This window comes from Salmo salar, unplaced genomic scaffold (assembly GCF_905237065.1).
Source record: "Salmo salar unplaced genomic scaffold, Ssal_v3.1, whole genome shotgun sequence".
Taxonomy (NCBI): domain Eukaryota; kingdom Metazoa; phylum Chordata; class Actinopteri; order Salmoniformes; family Salmonidae; genus Salmo; species Salmo salar.
In genome coordinates this window covers 77941-98092 of record NW_025548366.1, presented here as the reverse complement: position 1 = coordinate 98092, position 20152 = coordinate 77941, and the positions used below count along the sequence as shown (strand labels likewise).

Sequence of the window (20152 nt, the reverse complement as noted above, 5' to 3'; positions counted from 1 at the left end):
GTCCCAGTTCTTCCATGGCCTGCATACTCACCAGACATGTCACCCAGTGAGCAGTTTGGGATGCTCTGGATCCCTCTCTCAAACATGTCTTGTTACTATTTCATTGCTAATGTTAATAGTAATCACTTTACTATAATTTAAGCCTGTGGCAACACGTTGCGTTGCATTAAATTGCATAATTCCAAAATTATTACATGATAGTTAATGTTGTAATTATTCATTGTTACACTGTAATTGGTACAAAAACATCCTGTGGCGTTCTGCATTAGCATCGACTATCCCACGTGATATGCAACTTTTCAGGGAAGGTAGGAACCAATATACACAGGCAGTTAGGAAAGCTAAGGCTAGCTTTTTCAAGCAGAAATTTGCATCCTGTAGCACAAACTCAAAAAAGTTATGGGACACTGTAAAGTCCATGGAGAATAAGAGCACCTCCGCCCAGCTGCCCAATGCACTGAGGCTAGGAAACACTGTCACCACCGATAAATCCACTGTAATTGAGTATTTCAATAAGCATTTTTCTACGGCTTGCCATGAATTCCACCTGGCTACCCCTACCCCGATCAACAGCCCTTCACCCCCCACAGCAACTCGCCCAAGCCTCCCCCATTTCTCCTTCACCCAAATCCAGATAGCTGATGTTCTGAAAGAGCTGCAAAATCTGGACCCCTACAAATCAGCCAGGCTAGACAATCTGGACCCTCTCTTTCTAAAATGATCCGCCGCAATTGTTCCAACCCCTATTACTAGCATGTTCAACCTCTCTTTCGTATCATCTGAGATTCCCATAGATTGGAAAGCTGCCGCGGTCTTCCCCCTTTTCAAAGGGGGAGACACTCTAGACCCAAACTGCTACAGACCTATATCTATCCTACCCTGCCTTTCTAAAGTCTTCGAAAGCCAAGTTAACAAACAGATTACCGACCATTTCGAATCCCACCGCACCCATCGCTATGCAATCTGGTTTCAGAGCTGGTCATGGGTGCACCTCAGCCACGTTCAAGGTCCTAAACGATATCATAACCACCATCAATAAGAGACATTACTGTGCAGCTGTATTCATCGACCTGGCCAAGGCTTTCGACTCTGTCAATCACCACATTCTTATCGGCAGACTCAACAGCCTTGGTTTCTCAAATGATTGCCTCTCCTGGTTCACCAACTACTTCTCTGATAGAGTTCAGTGTGTCAAATCGGAGGGCCTGTTGTCCGGACCTCTGGCAGTCTCTATGGGGGTGCCACAGGGTTCAATTCTCGGGCCGACTCTCTTCTCTGGATACATCAATGATGTCGCTCTTGCTGCTGGTGATTCTCTGATCCACATCTACGCAGACGACACCATTCTGTATACCTCTGGCCCATTTTGGACACTGTGTTAACTAACCTCCAGACGAGCTTCAATGCCATACAACTCTCCTTCCGTGGCCTCCAACTGCTCTTAAATGCAAGTAAAACTAAATGCATGCTCTTCAACCGATCGCTGCCCGCACCTGCCCTCCCGTCCAGCATCACTACTCTGGACGGTTCTGACTTAGAATATTTGGACAACTACAAATACCTAGGTGTCTGGTTAGACTGTAAACTCTCCTTCCAGACTCACATTAAGCATCTCCAATCCAAAATTAAATCTAGAATCGGCTTCCTATTTCGCAACAAAGCATCCTTCACTCATGCTGCCAAACATACCCTCGTAAAACTGACCATCCTACCAATCCTCAACTTCGGCGATGTCATTTACAAAATAGCCTCCAACACTCTACTCAACAAGTTGGATGCAGTCTATCACAGTGCCATCCGTTTTGTCACCAAAGCCCCATATACTACCCACCACTGCGACCTGTACGCTCTCGTTGGCTGGCCCTCGCTTCATACTGGCTTCAGGTCATCTACAAGTCTCTGCTAGGTAAAGCCCCACCTTATCTCAGCTCCCTGGTCACCGTTGCAGCACCCACCCGTAGCGCGCGCTCCAGCAGGTATATCTCACTGGTCACCCCAAAGCCAATTCTTCCTTTGGCCGCCTTTCCTTCCAGTTCTCTGCTGCCTATGACTGGAACGAACTGCAAAAATCACTGAAGCTGGAGACTCATATCTCCCTCGCTAGCTTTAAGCACCAGCTGTTAGAGCAGCTCACAGATCACTGCACCTGTACATAGCCCATCTGTAAATAGCCCATCCAACTACCTCATCCCATACTGTATTTATTTATTTATCTTGCTCCTTTGCACCCCAATATCTCTACTTGCACATTCATCTTCTGCACATCTACCATTCCAGTGTTTAATTGCTATATTGTAATTATTGTAATTATTGCCTTACCTCCCTTATCCTAACTCATTTGCACATACTGTATATAGACTTTTCCTACTGTATTATTGACTGTATGTTTGTTTATTCCATGTGTAACTCTGTGTTGTTGTATGTGACGAACTGCTTAGCTTTATCATGGCCACATCGCAGTTGCAAATGAGAACTTGTTCTCAACTAGCCTACCTGGTTAAATAAAGGTGAAATAAATAGAAAATAAAAGAACATTTATATCAGTGCAGGTACACAAATGCAATTTCAAGATACCTACACAAAATAGCTACATAAAATGCCCATCAAACTACTTCAATTCAAACTTGTACAGAAAGTTGCATGAAACCATGAAAACAATACCTTGTGCAGAGGGTTTCACAGGTTTTTATGTTGTTGCTAAGAAAGAGAAGGAAGAAGGGAGAGATGTTTTTTGTGAAGACAAGGACTGGTCCAATAATGCATTTCTTATTGGACTGCGTTTTTTAGACAAGGAGATTCATTTGGGAAATCCATGTGTCATATCGAGGACTGTGAAGAAAGCAGTGGGAAAGGTGGATTCAATCAAGGTGACTAGAAGTGGCCTTGTTTTGGTTAATTGTGTTGATGAAGAAGTGTGCACTGGATCTGGGACAATTGTCCACATCAGAAGAAACATGTATTGATCTTCTGAGCAGGGCGCCTGCTAAAGGAGTTATAGCTGGAGTCTCGTTGGATATAGATGACGAGTACCTTGGTCAGAAAATCACAGGAGTGGACAGTGCATGTTGCCTGATCCGTATGGTAAATGGAAGCAAGGAAACAAGCCTGTTGTTTGAGGAGACTACCTGATTATGTGAAGGTTGGATATGTGAGGTGTACGGTGAGAGCATTTGTGTCCAAACCATTCAATTGTGGGAAAATGGTCACTTGTCAAATGTTTGCAGACGGGAGAAGTACCTCTGACTAAGATACTCTGTCAATGGAAAATGTTGCAACTGTGGTGGGGATGATACTCCGGACTTCCTTGAGTGAGCTGTCAGGGTGAAGGAGGTCGAGGTGTCAAAGGTCAGGGATGTGCAGCAGATTTGCTATGTGGAGGCAGTGAAGAGAGTCAAAGGGGCAAGAGGCAACCATGTTGCAATATGTCGGTGGATGCAATGCAACCAGTTGATAGTGTTTTAAGACAGTCGAGTGATTTGGATACACTCATTGTGAAGAAAGTGAATTTTGTGGCATTTATAGCCACAGCGATTAATTGTACAGCACAAGTGTCTAACAAGTCCAAGAAGCTGGACATCATTATATCTGCAGCCAATAAGTTTTTGGGTGTCCAAGACTTTGTTGATCGGAAATGTCCCACCCTCACAGGAGTCTTTTGAGCCTGTGTAGGGACACGATTAGAATTTTTCACAGAAATTTTTCACCGTTTTTTCACAGAAAAGCAGGTTGATTTTGTTTAGTTAATTATTATTATTATTATTTTTTATAGTTTCTATGATATTCAATTTCATTTTACCCACATGATTACCTTTTTGGGGGGGATTGTTATTCATCCGCACAGTAGGTGGCAGAACGCACGTCAAATTGTTGCAAACTCTATTATGAAGAAGAAGAAGATACTAAACATTGTTTTTTCCTCGAATTGGGTTTAACTGCACTCTACTTTACTCACCTTAACAAAATAAGATGTATAGTTTAATATGTTAGCGAGAGAGTCATCTCATTTCGCTTGCTGCTTGGCTGGATTAACAAAGGTTCCAGACGCTTCGGTAGCTAGTTTGGGTTTGTCGGATCGGGAGCTGGACAAGACGGTTTGGTCTGAGGGAATTTGAGGGCTTCGTTGAATTGGATTATAAATAGGTCACAGCCTTGGAACTGTTGGTTTCAACGGGTTTCTGTGAAACCATGAGTAACTGTGGGGTTAGCCTAATGTTTTTATGAGCTCCAACGGCGCCAACGAACATTTTCAGTTTAGCCCCAGGGTTTAGGTTTAGTCTGTTTTAAAATTGTATGGTGTCGTTTATTGCAGATTGAATGAAAGTGTATCATTCATTATTTTCTATATAACCATTCTATCTTTAGGTAGGAACCCTGGTCTCTGGTTTTTCCCTAGTAAGTTAAGTCATACCAGGTTTATTATATACTGAGTGTCCGTTTCACCATACTCACTGGATTGATTTATCTGAGCCTGTGGTGAGAGGGTTACAGTTGTTTATAAAACAGTATCTGAATTCATGCTTTCTTCCATTCCTGTGAGTCATTATGTCAAGGAGTTGTTCTGCCTCTGCTTGCTTTAACTTTATCAGTAGTACAGTGTAAAAAACGTGTTATTGTGGTGAGAATTTATAATTACAACATTCTTTTCATTTATATGAATTAATGAATATTGCAGAAACTCTTAATTTTTGTTACAACAGAAGCTGTTTTGTAATGTATGTGACTTCTGTTTTTAGTTTATTTCTTCCCACATCAAAAGGAATGTTCTACTTTGACTACTTTTCCTCCTGTAATATATTTCTGGAGTTAAACTGAAGCTGCACTAACAATAATGTATTTTCCCTTAGTACCCTCTGTTCCAGACCAGATGACTGTTGACTCAGTGGACACCACATCAGCTGCTGTTAGCTGGAGCCAGCCACCAGGAATGGACAAAACCCAACATCATTACCAGATCTCCTACCGCTGTCCAGGGACAAAACCTCACATCACTACCACATCTTCACACAGCATCACTCTCTCTGACCTGCAACGTGGTACTCAGTACTCTGTCACTGTCTGCACTGTGCTGGAAAATGGAAAGAAAAGTCAACTGGTGTCAACAACCCTCACCACAGGTAAGTACCCTGCTTTAATCATGTTAATAACTAGACAACATACTTATTTAATTGAACTAATCATAATGTATGTATCAGCATGGGATGTAAAGGTACAGTATCTTCCCTGGTGTGAAATATATGATGGTGAAGTCCCCAGATCTCATCGTGCAGTTTGATGCTTAAATGATTAAACCTTTTTCATAATATTTGAATTACTGCTTGCTCCCAATTCCTGTGAGTCATTATGTCAAGCTGTTGATCTGCCTCTGCTTGCTTTAACTTTATCAGTAGTACAGTGTTAAATAGTTGTTATTGTGGAGAGGATATATAATCACAACATTCTTTTCATTTATATTTAAAAATAATTGGTGTGGCGGCAACAATCTGGCGGCGGTGCAGCACCATACAGCAGAAACCCCTAAACTTCTGTTGTGACTCCTGTTTTTATTTCCTCCCATATCTAAAGGAATTGCAAGCAGCCTTTTCTAATTTTCGACTACTATTCTACTTATCTTCCGGTTGTTTATTTCTGGAGATAAACTGTAACCCTGACAATAATGTATTTTCCCTTAGTACTTCCTGCTCCAGACCAGCTGACTGTTGACTCAGTGGACACCACATCAGCTGCTGTTAGCTGGAGCCAGCCACCAGGATTGGACCAAACCCAACATCATTACCAGATCTCCTACCACTGTCCAGGGACAGAACCACACATCACTACCACATCTTCACCCAGCATCACTCTCTCTGACCTGCAATGTGGTACTCAGTACTCTGTCACTGTCTGCACTGTGCTGGAAAATGGAAAGAAAAGTAAACTGGTGTCAACAACCCTCACCACAAGTAAGGAATTACCCTACTAAAGTATTGTTTGGTGTCAAAGTATATTACATTTTAACTAGTTATCAAATGACTGAAGTAATCATAATGGATGTGTCAGCATGGGATGTAAAGGTACATTATCTTTGACTACTATTCTACTTTTCCTCCCGTTAAAGAGGATAGAAATCCTCGTCATTTGATGATTTTCAATTTGAGCGTAATTATTTCTAAATAGTCTAAACTTTCTCACACTGAACTTCTAACTCCAGTGGGATGGGTGTGACTTCTTGACAATGATCACAATGGCTCCAACATACAGCGCTCCTGGAGCAATTAGGATGAAGTGCCTTGTTCAAGGGCACAACATATTTTTCACCTTGTCTCCGGGCTCCGGTATTCAAACCTGCAACCTTTCGGTTACTGGCCCAACACTGTAACCTCGAGGCTGCCTGCCTCTACCTTACCCCTACCTACAGTACCCTCTGTTAATATTGAGACTACCTGTTGTTACCTTACCCCTACCTACAGTACCCTCTGTTAATATTGAGGCTACCTGCCTCTACCTTACCCCTACCTACAGTGCCCTCTGTTAATATTGAGACTACCTGTTGTTACCTTACCCCTACCTACAGTACCCTCTGTTAATATTGAGACTACCTGTTGTTACCTTACCCCTACCTACAGTACCCTCTGATAATATTGAGGCTACCTGCCTCTACCTTACCCCTACCTACAGTACCCTCTGTTAATATTGAGACTACCTGTTGTTACCTTACCCCTACCTACAGTACCCTCTGTTATTATTGAGACTACCTGTTGTTACCTTACCCCTACCTACAGTACCCTCTGTTAATATTGAGGCTACCTGCCTCTACCTTACCCCTACCTACAGTACCCTCTTTTAATATTGAGACTACCTGTTGTTACCTTACCCCTACCTACAGTACCCTCTGTTAATATTGAGGCTACCTGCCTCTACCTTACCCCTACCTACAGTGCCCTCTGTTAATATTGAGACTACCTGTTGTTACCTTACCCCTACCTACAGTACCCTCTGTTAATATTGAGGCTACCTGTTGTTACCTTACCCCTACCTACAGTACCCTCTGTTAATATTGAGGCTACCTGTTGTTACCTTACCCCTACCTACAGTACTCTCTGTTAATATTGAGGCTACCAGCCTCTACCTTACCCCTACCTACAGTACCCTTTCTATGAGCTGATAATATAAACTACAACGCGAAAGGTACGGTTTACTTCACTTTTAATCATGTCAGCACATGTAACAGCAGTTTACAGCCCTTTTTTTGTTTCTTATTCTTCCTCTCCCCAATTCACTTAAACTACACTGCTCAAAAAAATAAAGGGAACACTTAAACAACACAATGTAACTCCAAGTCAATCACACTTCTGTGAAATCAAACTGTCCACTTAGGAAGCAACACTGATTGACAATACATTTCACATGCTGTTGTGCAAATGGAATAGACAACAGGTGGAAATTATAGGCAATTAGCAAGACACCCCCAATAAAGGAGTGGTTCTGCACAGACCACTTCTCAATTCCTATGCTTCCTGGCTGATGTTTTGGTCACTTTTGAATGTTGGCGGTGCTTTCACTCTAGTGGTAGCATGAGACGGAGTCTACAACCCACACAAGTGGCTCAGGTAGTGCAGCTCATCCAGGATGGCACATCAATGCGAGCTGTGGCAAGAAGGTTTGCTGTGTCTGTCAGCGTAGTGTCCAGAGCATGGAGGCGCTACCAGGAGACAGGCCAGTACATCAGGAGACGTGGAGGAGGCCGTAGGAGAGCAACAACCCAGCAGCAGGACCGCTACCTCCGCCTTTGTGCAAGGAGGAGCAGGAGGAGCACTGCCAGAGCCCTGCAAATTGACCTCCAGCAGGCCACAAATGTGCATGTGTCTGCTCAAATGGTCAGAAACAGACTCCATGAGGGTGGTATGAGGGCCCGACGTCCACAGGTGTGGGTTGTGCTTACAGCCCAACACCGTGCAGGACGTTTGGCATTTGCCAGAGAACACCAAGATTGGCAAATTCGCCACTGGCGCCCTGTGCTCTTCACAGATGAAAGCAGGTTCACACTGAGCACGTGACAGACGTGACAGAGTCTGGAGACACCGTGGAGAACGTTCTGCTGCCTGCAACATCCTCCAGCATGACCGGTTTGGCGGTGTGTCAGTCATGGTGTGGGGTGGCATTTCTTTGGGGGGCCGCACAGCCCTCCATGTGCTCGCCAGAGGTTGCCTGACTGCCATTAGGTACCGAGATGAGATCCTCAGACCCCTTGTGAGACCATATGCTGGTGCGGTTGGCCCTGGGTTCCTCCTAATGCAAGACAATGCTAGACCTCATGTGGCTGGAGTGTGTCAGCAGTTCCTGCAAGAGGAAGGCATTGATGCTATGGACTGGCCCGCCCGTTCCCCAGACCTGAATCCAATTGAGCACATCTGGGACATCATGTCTCGCTCCATCCACCAACGCCACGTTGCACCACAGACTGTCCAGGAGTTGGCGGATGCTTTAGTCCAGGTCTGGGAGGAGATCCCTCAGGAGACCATCCGCCACCTCATCAGGAGCATGCCCAGGCGTTGTAGGGAGGTCATACAGGCACGTGGAGGCCACACACACTACTGAGCCTCATTTTGACTTGTTTTAATGACATTACATCAAAGTTGGATCAGCCTGTAGTGTGGTTTTCCACTTTAATTTTGAGTGTGACTCCAAATCCAGACCTCCATGGGTTGATAAATTGGATTTCCATTGATTATTTTGGTGTGATTTTGTTGTCAGCACATTCAACTATGTAAAGAAAAAAGTATTTAATAAGATTATTTCTTTCATTCAGATCTAGGATGTGTTGTTTAAGTGTTCCCTTTATTTTTTTGATCAGTATATATTTCTTTATTTCCCTTGGGCTTCATCAGAGTGCCCCCTAGTGGCTGGAATACAACTGTATTAAGCTCTTTACACCACCCCCTGCAAAAACTAAATGTTGTCCCAAACATTTCACTGGCTTTAAAACATACAGATGATGTTAGTTCTGGTCATGAGAACAATGGAGAACACTGGCCCAACAGCCATATAAATATCTAGACATGTCCAGTCTTCCTTTATGGGCAAAACGCAACCCCCAGTTAACATCACACTGTGATTAGTAAAGGTAAACGAGAAAATATACACTTCAGAACATCTCTAGTTGGTATCCTGATAAGAGCTTGGCAGCCCTAAAGATTTATAGGTTAGAATGTCTCTGGGCCTCCTCTGCCGGGCTGAACGGCGGGGCAAGGTCATGGGTGACCCCAATGAATCAGTGTCCACTTCATCATGAGATGATTGAGTCTCTGAGCCCTCAGCTGTTTCTATATTTACCCCTGTCCTCTCCGGGCTCTCTCTGAGGACTGGCTGGCACTCCTTCACAGTGAAGTTTCTATCAGTCTGACCCCGTTCCTCACTATTATCTGATACTAGCTGTGTGCTACTCTGTCTGCTCTCTTCATCCCCACATGGCCTCTTGATGAAAACTGGATAAGAATCCTCATCTGAGCTCTGACTCAGCGCTATCCCCATTTTGCTGCTTTTGCTGGGGTGATTCCCTTCTCCACAGACCTCTACTGGGTGTTTCAACAGGTTCCTCAAATGGTAGGGAATTACATGACATGAGCATATTGCGATGCAGAACCGGGCCCTGCCTGTACCCCTCTCGGGTTTGACCTCATAGACAGGGCTGTCATCACCTTTCCTGGTTACCACCACATGTATTTGGTCCTCCCAGTGTGATCTTAGCTTTCCCGGCCCCCCACGTACTGACATGTTCCTCACCAGTACACGATCCCCTGAGACCAGAACCGAACTCCTTTTCTTCCGATTGTAGTAGGCTTTTCCCTTTGCTGTTGATTTCTCCATGTTTCTAATGGCCATGTCATAGGCGTCCGCCATCTGTTGCTTCCGCTTCTTAGCATAATCCTGGTATGATTTCTCCTGTTCCTTCATCTGTAACCCAAAGACAAGGTCAACAGGTAGCAGTGAAGCCATTCCAAATAGCAGGAAATACGGTGAGAACCCAGTAGCATCACTGGTGGTACAATTATATGCATGAATGACCTTGTTCAGATAATCACCCCAGTTGGCCTTTTTCTCTTCATCTAGTGTGCGCAACATTAAACAGTGTACGGTTAAATCTCTCCACCGGAATCCACTGTGGATGATATGGAGAGGTTCTGGAATTGGCTATTCCCGTACAGTTCTGCAAGGCTCTGAATAACTGGTTTTCAAACTCTCTTCCCTGATCATGATGGATTTTTGACACAAAGCCAAACTTTGGGAAAAAATAATCAAAAAGCTTTTTTGCTGCAGTTTTCCCTGACTTATTTCTGGTGGGGTAGGCTTGTGCACATTTTGTAAAGTTATCTAAAATAACTCAAATATACTCGTAGCCCCCTCTGCTGTTCTCCAAATGCAAATAGTCAATTGAAATCATCTGGAAAGGAGCTGTAGCTCGTACATGTTGCATTGGGACCCTAGTTATTACACTGGGTTTATTTTGTTTGATACACTTTTACACACTTTGGTGATAAAGTGTTCAATGTCATGTTGCATGCGCGGCCAATAAAAGCGTTCTTGTGCTGAGTTCAACACTCATTCTGTTCCTAGATGGGCCATTTCGGTGTGTAAGTACTTGTAAATCAGTGTTCTATACTGACTTGGTACCACAACTTGTGTCCTTTTTGCTGTTTTCCTTTGTAATAATCCATCTGGTGAGACATGGAGCCTGTTCCACTCTTGCAGTAACTGTTTGACTTTGTATGACTCTTGTTGACATTCTGCTGGTTTAGGCTTAGTCCTTTGACTTTTCAGTTCCAAGATTCTCGATACAGCTGCATCCTTTAACTGAGCCTGCATGAGATTGTGTGGAGACAGTCAGTCTAACTCTTCCCCCCCACCATGACAGCTCCTCTTGCACTGATGGCCTTAGTGTGACCGTGATATCCAAGTTAGTCATTCTGTTGTCTGAACATTATTGAGTGTTTCTCTGTGCATTCTTCCATGTAATGTTCAGCATGCAAAGGAGAGCGTGACAGAAAGTCTGCGTCAGTGTTTACCTTTCCAGGACGATACTTCAGTGTGAGATTAAAGTCAGACAGCTCTGCCACCCAGCGATGACCGGTGGCATTCAGTCTTGCTGTAGTTAGTACATATGTCAAGGGGTTATTATCACTGTACACTGTCACAGAGGGAGCATAAAATAGGTAATCTCGGAACCGCTCAGTCACTGCCCATTTGAGGGCCAAGAATTCCAGTTTCCCTGAGTGAAGGTGATAGTTTCTCTCTGCTTGAGTCAGGGTGCGGGAGCCATATCCAATGACTCTGTTTGCCACTTTGTCGTTGGTATAACACACCTCCCAATCCCTCTTCGGAGGCATCAACATGCAGGATAAATGGGTCCTTGAAATCTGGGTAAGCAAGCACAGGTGGATTAGTCAACACACTCACCAAGTGTTCTAATGCTCTCTGGTGAGCATCCTCCCATATAACTTTCTGGTGGGGCAAAGCCTGTCCCGACTGCATAGATACCTTGGTCCTTCGCTTCCTGGATGCTGGGGTCTCCGACTTCACTGCTAGTAAGTCATTGAGACATTTAGCATGTTGTGAGAAGTTCTGTACATAACCCCTATAGTACCCTAGAAACCCCAGTAGTTTCCTCAGCTCTCTCACGTTTGTTGGTGGCCTGTTTATCAGTTCTTGCACTGCTACAATTTCTTTAATATCCATTCTGTAACCCTCAGCAGAAATTATTTTTCCTAAACGGACCTCATTCTTGAATAGGTCACACTTATCAGCCCTGAGTTAATACCCCATTTATTTTGCTGTCAAATGACTGACTAAAAATAAGAACATCATCCAAATATGGTATACAGATTCTAACTCTTATACCCTCTAAACTTTCCTCAATGCTTTGTTGGAAGGCAGAATGTCACGAACCGGCTCGAAGCCCGTAACAAAAAGGGAGACAACGTGGAGATAAGGAATAACAAAATATATTTATTAACTGAAGTAAAGTAAATACAATTACCAATGGTGTGTGTTTAGTCAGCAGTCAGTAGTGTAAGTGAGTGGTCGCGTGTATACATGTGATAATGAGGGGTGTTGAAAGGTGCCAACGCAAACAAACCAAATAGCCACAAAAAATACCACAACCAAAATCTGTCTGTGTCTGCATGGAGAGAGTCTCTCCAATGAATGTGGAAGAGGTCTATTTATCCTGGGACACACCCGGGGCCCAGGTGTTTCCCATTTAGCTGACGACCCTCCCGACTCCACCCACCGGCATCCTAATAAGTAAACAAGAGCAAAGAGAGAGAATACAGCAGACAGAGTGGGAGGGTCGTCACAAGAAGGACTGTTTAATAAGCCAAAGGGAATTCTATTCCATTCATATAAGGTCCAATGAGTGCTGAAGGCAATGTATTTTCTGGACTCCTCTCCCACAAAGCCTTGGTGGTATGCCTTTCCTTGATCTAAAACTGTAAACCATGAGTTTCCTCCCAAACCATCAAGTATTTCCTGTATACGGGGTATGGGATGCCTGTCCAGAACAATATTCTTGTTCAATCCCCTGTGATCAACACAGTCTTAAACTCCCATCCTTTTTTTCCGTACACAGACCAGAGGTGATGCGTATGATGAAGTTGACTTCCTGATGAAGTTTTTGTTCAGGTGCCCCTGAAGGTGGCTTTTCACCTCAGCATACAAGGGGCGTGGCACACGGTTGTATCTCTTTGCCACTGGTATGTTATCAGTCAATATTATCTCCACCATAGATGCCCACTAAGGTTTACCTCTGAAAAGACAAACTAAAAGAAAAACCCACATCAACTCAGGATCTGGAGTAAAAAGGAAATGGAGCTAAATAAACAGGAGTTTCTGTCAAAATCCCGTGGCCACCCTAACATGAGGTGTAGGTCTCCCAACATCTCTTCATCTGATGCACTGGACCAGCAGCTCTTAAATACCAGCAGGTCCAGCGGCTCTTAAATACATGCAGGGCCAGCGGCTCTTAAATACCATCAGGGCCAGCGGCTCTTAAATACCAGCAGGACTAACACATACTGACTAACGAGGTGACTCCAATCAGAGCGCCCAACCTAGCCAACCTCGAAATGGTTAGAGAAACTGAAACCCGTAACAGTCCGCATGGGATGTAAATGTCCAGTATCTTCCCTGATGAGAAATATATGATGGTGAAATCCTCATCTCATAATGCAGTTTGGTGCTGAAAACATTAAACGTTGTTTATAGTACAGTATCTGAATTCTTGCTTTCTTCCATTCCTGTGAGTCATTATGTCAAGGAGTTGTTCTGCCTCTGCTTGCTTTAACTTTATCAGTAGTACAGTATAAACACTTTGTTATTGTGGAGAGGATTTATAATTACAACATTCTTTTCATTTATACATTTATTTTTGGTGTGGCGGCAACAATCGTGCAGCGGGACAGCACCGTTACTAAATGAATATAGCAGAAACCCTTCATTTTTGTTACTTTTCCAATCCAACTTCTGTTGTGACGTCTGTTTTTAGCTTGTTTCTTCCCATATCTCAAGGAATTGCAAGCAGCCTTTTCTACTTTGTCTACTATTCTACTTTTCTTCCTGTAGTATATTTCTGGAGTTAAACTGTAACCCTGACAATAATGTATTTTCCCTTAGTACTTCCTGCTCCATACCAGCTGACTGTTGACTCAGTGGACACCACATCAGCTGCTGTCAGCTGGAGCCAGCCACCAGGATTGGACCAAACCCAACATCATTACCAGATCTCCTACCACTGTCCAGGGACAGAACCACACATCACTACCACATCTTCACACAGCATCACTCTCTCTGACCTGCAATGTGGTACTCAGTACTCTGTCACTGTCTGCACTGTGCTGAAAAATGGAAAGAAAAGTCAACTGGTGTCAACAACCCTCACCACAAGTAAGGAATTACCCTACTAAAGTATTGTTTGGTGTCAAAGTATATTACATTTTAACTAGTTATCAAATGACTGAAGTAATCATAATGGATGTGTCAGCATGGGATGTAAAGGTACATTATCTTTGACTACTATTCTACTTTTCCTCCCGTTAAAGAGGGTAGAAATCCTCATAATTTGATGATTTTCAATTTGAGGGTAATTATTTCTATATAGTCTAAACTTTCTCACTCTGAACTTCTAACTCCAGTGGGATGGGTGTGACTTCTTGACAATGATCACAATGGCTCCAACATACAGCGCCCCTGGAGCAATTAGGATGAAGTGCCTTGTTCAAGGGCACAACAGATTTTTCACCTTGTCCACTCCGGTACTCAAACCTGCAACCTTTCGGTTACTGGCCCAACACTGTAACCTCGAGGCTGCCTGCCTCTACCTTACCCCTACCTACAGTGCCCTCTGTTAATATTGAGACTACCTGCCTCTACCTTACCCCTACCTACAGTAACCTCTGTTAATATTGAGACTACCTGTTGTTACCTTACCCCTACCTACAGTACCCTCTGTTAATATTGAGACTACCTGTTGTTACCTTACCCCTACCTACAGTACCCTCTGTTAATATTGAGACTACCTGCCTCTACCTTACCCCCTACCTACAGTACCCTCTGTTAATATTGAGACTACCTGCCTCTACCTTACCCCTCCCTACAGTACCCTCTGTTAATATTGAGGCTACCAGCCTCTACCTTACCACTACCTACAGTACCCTCTGTTAATATTGAGACTACCTGTTGTTACCTTACCCCTACCTACAGTACCCTCTGTTAATATTGAGACTACCTGCCTCTACCTTACCTCTACCTACAGTACCCTCTGTTAATATTGAGACTACCTGTTGTTACCTTACCCCTACCTACAGTACCCTCTGTTAATATTGAGGCTACCTGCCTCTACCTTACCCCTACCTACAGTACCCTCTGTTAATATTGAGACTACCTGCCTCTACCTTACCCCTACCTACAGTACCCTCTGTTAATATTGAGACTACCTGTTGTTACCTTACCCCTACCTACAGTACCCTCTGTTAATATTGAGACTACCTGCCTCTACCTTACCCCTACCTACAGTACCCTCTGTTAATATTGAGGCTACCTGCCTCGTTACCTTACCCCTACCTACAGTACCCTCTGTTAATATTGAGACTACCTGCCTCTACCTTACCCCCTACCTACAGTACCCTCTGTTAATATTGAGGCTACCAGCCTCTACCTTACCACTACCTACAGTACCCTCTGTTAATATTGAGACTACCTGTTGTTACCTTACCCCTACCTACAGTACCCTCTGTTAATATTGAGACTACCTGCCTCTACCTTACCTCTACCTACAGTACCCTCTGTTAATATTGAGACTACCTGTTGTTACCTTACCCCTACCTACAGTACCCTCTGTTAATATTGAGGCTACCTGCCTCTACCTTACCCCTACCTACAGTACCCTCTGTTAATATTGAGACTACCTGCCTCTACCTTACCCCTACCTACAGTACCCTCTGTTAATATTGAGACTACCTGTTGTTACCTTAACCCTACCTACAGTAACCTCTGTTAATATTGAGACTACCTGCCTCTACCTTACCTCTACCTACAGTACCCTCTGTTAATATTGAGACTACCTGTTGTTACCTTACCCCTACCTACAGTACCCTCTGTTAATATTGAGGCTACCTGCCTCTACCTTACCCCTACCTACAGTACCCTCTGTTAATATTGAGACTACCTGCCTCTACCTTACCCCTACCTACAGTACCCTCTGTTAATATTGAGACTACCTGTTGTTACCTTACCCCTACCTACAGTACCCTCTGTTAATATTGAGACTACCTGCCTCTACCTTACCCCTACCTACAGTACTCTCTGTTAATATTGAGGCTACCTGCCTCTACCTTACCCCTACCTACAGTACCCTCTGTTAATATTGAGACTACCTGTTGTTACCTTACCACTACCTACAGTTGCCCTCTGTTAATATTGAGACTACCTGTTGTTACCTTACCCCTACCTACAGTACCCTCTGTTAATATTGAGACTACCTGTTGTTATCTTACCCCTACCTACAGTACCCTCTGTTAATATTGAGACTACCTGTTGTTACCTTACCCCTACCTACAGTACCCTCTTAATATTGAGGAAACTCAAATTAACTTTGAGCGCCTTAATTTACATTTTTACATTGCAAACAGTAACAATAATTTTTTTATGCCATGAAAGGTAGAGGATCTGGCCAAATTGGTTCTGGAATCCATCAGTCCAAAACAGAGGTGCTGTTCCTGTTTCTGCAGGATCCAGCTCAAATAAAACACTGATACAGTAAAACACATTAACACATTACCAATTGTCTTATTTTAATAACTTCTGATTCAGTACATTTTCAGTGGTGGAAGAGACCCTCCAGAGTTGCTGCAGTGTGTGTTCTACTGGCTGTCATCATAGGCCTGTGGGATTCCTGTAAGTGAAAAAATGTATTAAAAATAATTGTAGTCAATGTTTTGACTGTTACACAATTTGATTGACTTTTCCCTTTTACAGATGCAGAAAGAGACCAGCTACAGACCAGTTACAACACCCTGACTGAAGAGAGAGACCAGCTACAGAATAGTCTAAATACCAGGACCACTGAGAGAGACCAGTTACAGACCAGGCTTTGGTTCTATGGTGAGTGCAGTCTTTAATTTTCTTATTTTAGAAGTATAATTTTAATTCATACTTTTAAATGCCTGCTGCTCTGTTGTGTTTATCTCAGAGAAACCCTGTCTGGATGGATGGTGGAAGTTTGGCACCAGCTGTTACTTTGTCTCCTCCACGATGGACACAGGTGGGGGAGGTCAGAAGGCATGCAGAGCAATGGGTGCAGATGATGTTATTATAAACAGCAGAGAAGAACAGGTAATAGATAATACATTAGTAATACTATAATACTACTTTTCATTATTATTATGATTATTCTCTACTTCTCTGACTAGTATTCAACATGTGTAACCGATTGTATCACCAATGTTCATGTCACTGTCAATTTATAAAATATACTTCCTGTCAGCAAAGCAAGTGTGCTTGAGATATCTCTAATTATACTACAGTGAAGTAGCTGAGGCTGAAACTTGATCTAATAGTCTCACTTTGAAATTCGACCTAATCTGGATGAAAGTCTAGTTTTGACGCATTCATTCTGTGTGGTTACAGTGTTATATCTGTGTGGTTACAGGGTTAATTCTGTGTGGTTACAGGGTTAATTCTGTGTGGTTACAGGGTTCATTCTGTGTGGTAACAGGGTTGAAACAGAAACAACTCAAATGGTTCGGGGTTAGGGCTATGGGCTGTTTCCGTCAAGTACTCTCCCAGCTTGCTAGATCATTGTGAACTGCCATGGTGCAGTCGTCAGAGCAGAGTGCTTGGTCTGTGTGGTCTGAGCACGCTTCTGGGCATCATGAGTTTGCACCAGTGCTCGGCAAAATAAAAATAAAAAACATTGTGAGCGCCGAGGAAGGAATAAAGGGAAGTACTTAGGACCTTTTCAAACATCCTAAATCCCCTTGTATTTCTAGTTACCAGGCTGAGTACATTATACTACTACTACTACTACTACTACTACTACTACTACTACTACTATTAGACTACTTCTACTACTATACTACCTCTACTATTATTTATAACATGTAAAAGTGTTTCTCTGCTGTGGAGATTAAATGATGGCCATTGTTTTTCTTCTAAAATTCTATTATAGATATTTATCCATGGATTTAAGAAGAATGTCTGGATTGGTACATATAAAAAGACGGAATCTGGGAGTGGATTGGCATAACACTATTTAAACCTACGTGAGTGAACAGGTTCTGGAGGATTTTTTTTTCTGTTGTAATAAATGACTTTTTACAGTCTGATAATCTCGTCCTCAGCCAGCTCTCTCTCTCCCTCTGTCGAATGGTAACAACTGAGCCTGGGGACTAGGTTAATATTCTCTGTTGTATTGGATGATTTTCAACTCTGATTCTCTGTGTTGTTTATAGCTATTGGATGGAAGGGGAACCAAATAACATGCATGACGAGTGTGTTGAGATCTCACAGACGGCATCAGACCCATTGAAGAGTTGGAAGTTTGCACCATGTGCTATTCCAAAATACTGGGTGTGTGAAAAACCGTTCACCCCGTAGTCTAATTATAATAGCTAAATGTAATTCCCTATCTTATAGAGTTGAACTGGTTTTCCCTGTGTTAGGCTGAACCTGTTTTTGTTTCTATTTGTAACTACATTGAAAGACGTATTTGATGTCTTTAAAGAGACCATGTCTATGTGGAGTTTGTCCACCATTCATCAGGCCCTGGGGAGTGGAACTGTGGTCTAGTTGGCTCTAACTCTGGTTAATAAAAAAATGTCTTTACCATATTTACAATTTTTACCATTATGGTGTGCACATAACAATTTAACAAGATACTGTTTTCATTGAAGTTTTTACAGCTATCAATACATTTCAAATGCAGCAGTGTTCTATGTTTGCTTCCATTCTGTTCCATATGTACCATGTGTTCATTCTACTGATTAAATACATCTATATACTGTGATCCAGGTATCTAATTTACTTGTCTGGTATACTGTTTACTAAGTGTTGTAACGTACTAATAGTAACTCCAGTGTGTTTCTTCTAAATGGTATCAGTTATTAGTTGACATAGCACAGTAAAAACATTTTAGTTAATAGATAGAAAATATTCCTTATCAGTAAAGTTACAGCAGTACCATAATTGACCACTAGATGTGTTGTGTCATGCATGGACATGTGACCAGAGCCTGTATTCACAAAGCGTCCCAGAGTAATAAGAATGCTGATCTAGGATCAGTTTGGTCTTTGACCTCTCTGGTAATGTTAGCATATATTTTTCACTTAGCTTACCCAGTACAAAGGAACCAATGGGATAGTCCCAAAAGTGCAAACTGCCCAACCAGCAACACAATACTCCTGTTGGATAACATATTCACATTTAAAAATCTGCAATATTCTGTAACATGAACTTTCAGTTGACTGAACTTAAGTTCCTCATACTTCCTGATTCCAACCACCCACACGTTTTCTGGAGAAGCCCAAATTAACCACATGTTACCTTGTATCTGAACCTTTCGTCCAGTGGTATATTAGTTATTATTAGTTCATAATTGTTTGTCCAAATAAGGTAATGTCTATACTGATGTTGACAGAATGTGGGCTTGTTTGATCTTTAATAACACATGAGGAAACAACTCCAGTCTTACATTTTGTGATCACTCAGTACATTTTGTTACCCTCGTCTTATTTACAAACCAATATATCATATTTGGATTCATCCAGTTTCCACCCTCAAAGACTATAAAATGTAAAATGTATTTTCTCAATTTCACCAGAAATTATCATTTTATGCATTATCTGATTATTTTGGAATGTGTTTGGGGGGACTGAGCAGATGGAACCACAACTGGGTCAAAGTACATAGCTATGTCAAATAATGAGTATGATTGATTGGGCAGACAGAATACATACAGGACAGGACAATGGGTTTTAGAGATAAAAAATGCTTTACTCCAATATTACACCTAGTGTAGGCTACTGGCCCACAAGGACACTTTACTCCAATATTACACCCAGTGTAGGCTACTGGCCCACAAGGACACTTACTCCAATATTACACCCAGTGTAGGCTACTGGCCCACAAAGACACTTACTCCAATATTACACCCAGTGCAGGCTACTGACACACAAGGACACTTACTCCAATATTACACCCAGTGTAGGCTACTGACCCAGAAGGACAATTTACTCCAATATTACATTTCTTCCTCACTCAGTACAATTTATCTTCCTTTTGACAAACACCAATATACAAAAAAGTATGTTTTTTTTCTCCAACTCTAAAGGACTGGTAAGATGTATTTTCTCCATGTCACCAGATATGATAATGTTGTGCACTGTCTGATTATGTTGTAATGTGTTAGTGTTTCTTGGGGACTTAGCAGGTGGAACCACAACTGGGCCAAATCAAAGTTTATTTGTCACGTGAGCCAAATACAACAGGTGTAGACCTTACAATGAAATGCTTACTTACAAGCTCTAACCAACAGTGCAAAAAAGGTATTTGTTGAACAATAGGTAAGTAAAGAAATAAAAACAGTGAAAAATAACAGTAGCGAGGCTACATTCAGGCACCGGTTAGT

At 42.6% G+C, this 20152-nt stretch overlaps 1 long non-coding RNA gene across 5 annotated transcripts in view; it reads left to right on the top strand.

Moving 5' to 3' along the window:
• Window positions 1-18532, top strand: part of LOC106602118 (fibronectin) — a 41283-nt gene extending 22751 nt beyond the window's left edge. The window contains exons 1-9 of one of the 5 annotated variants that reach the window (XR_006763527.1): window positions 3010-3160; window positions 4845-5114; window positions 5670-5939; window positions 13645-13914; window positions 16339-16422; window positions 16504-16629; window positions 16718-16860; window positions 17696-17789; window positions 17979-18532. This is a non-coding gene — a long non-coding RNA (fibronectin). Of the gene's footprint in view, window positions 1-3009; window positions 3161-3405; window positions 3726-4475; window positions 4616-4844; window positions 5115-5669; window positions 5940-13644; window positions 13915-16338; window positions 16423-16503; window positions 16630-16717; window positions 16861-17695; window positions 17790-17978 lie in introns of those variants that run through there. The other 4 variants (XR_006763525.1, XR_006763526.1, XR_006763524.1 and 1 more) reach the window with 4 other exon arrangements.
• Window positions 18533-20152: the final 1620 nt, after the last annotated feature.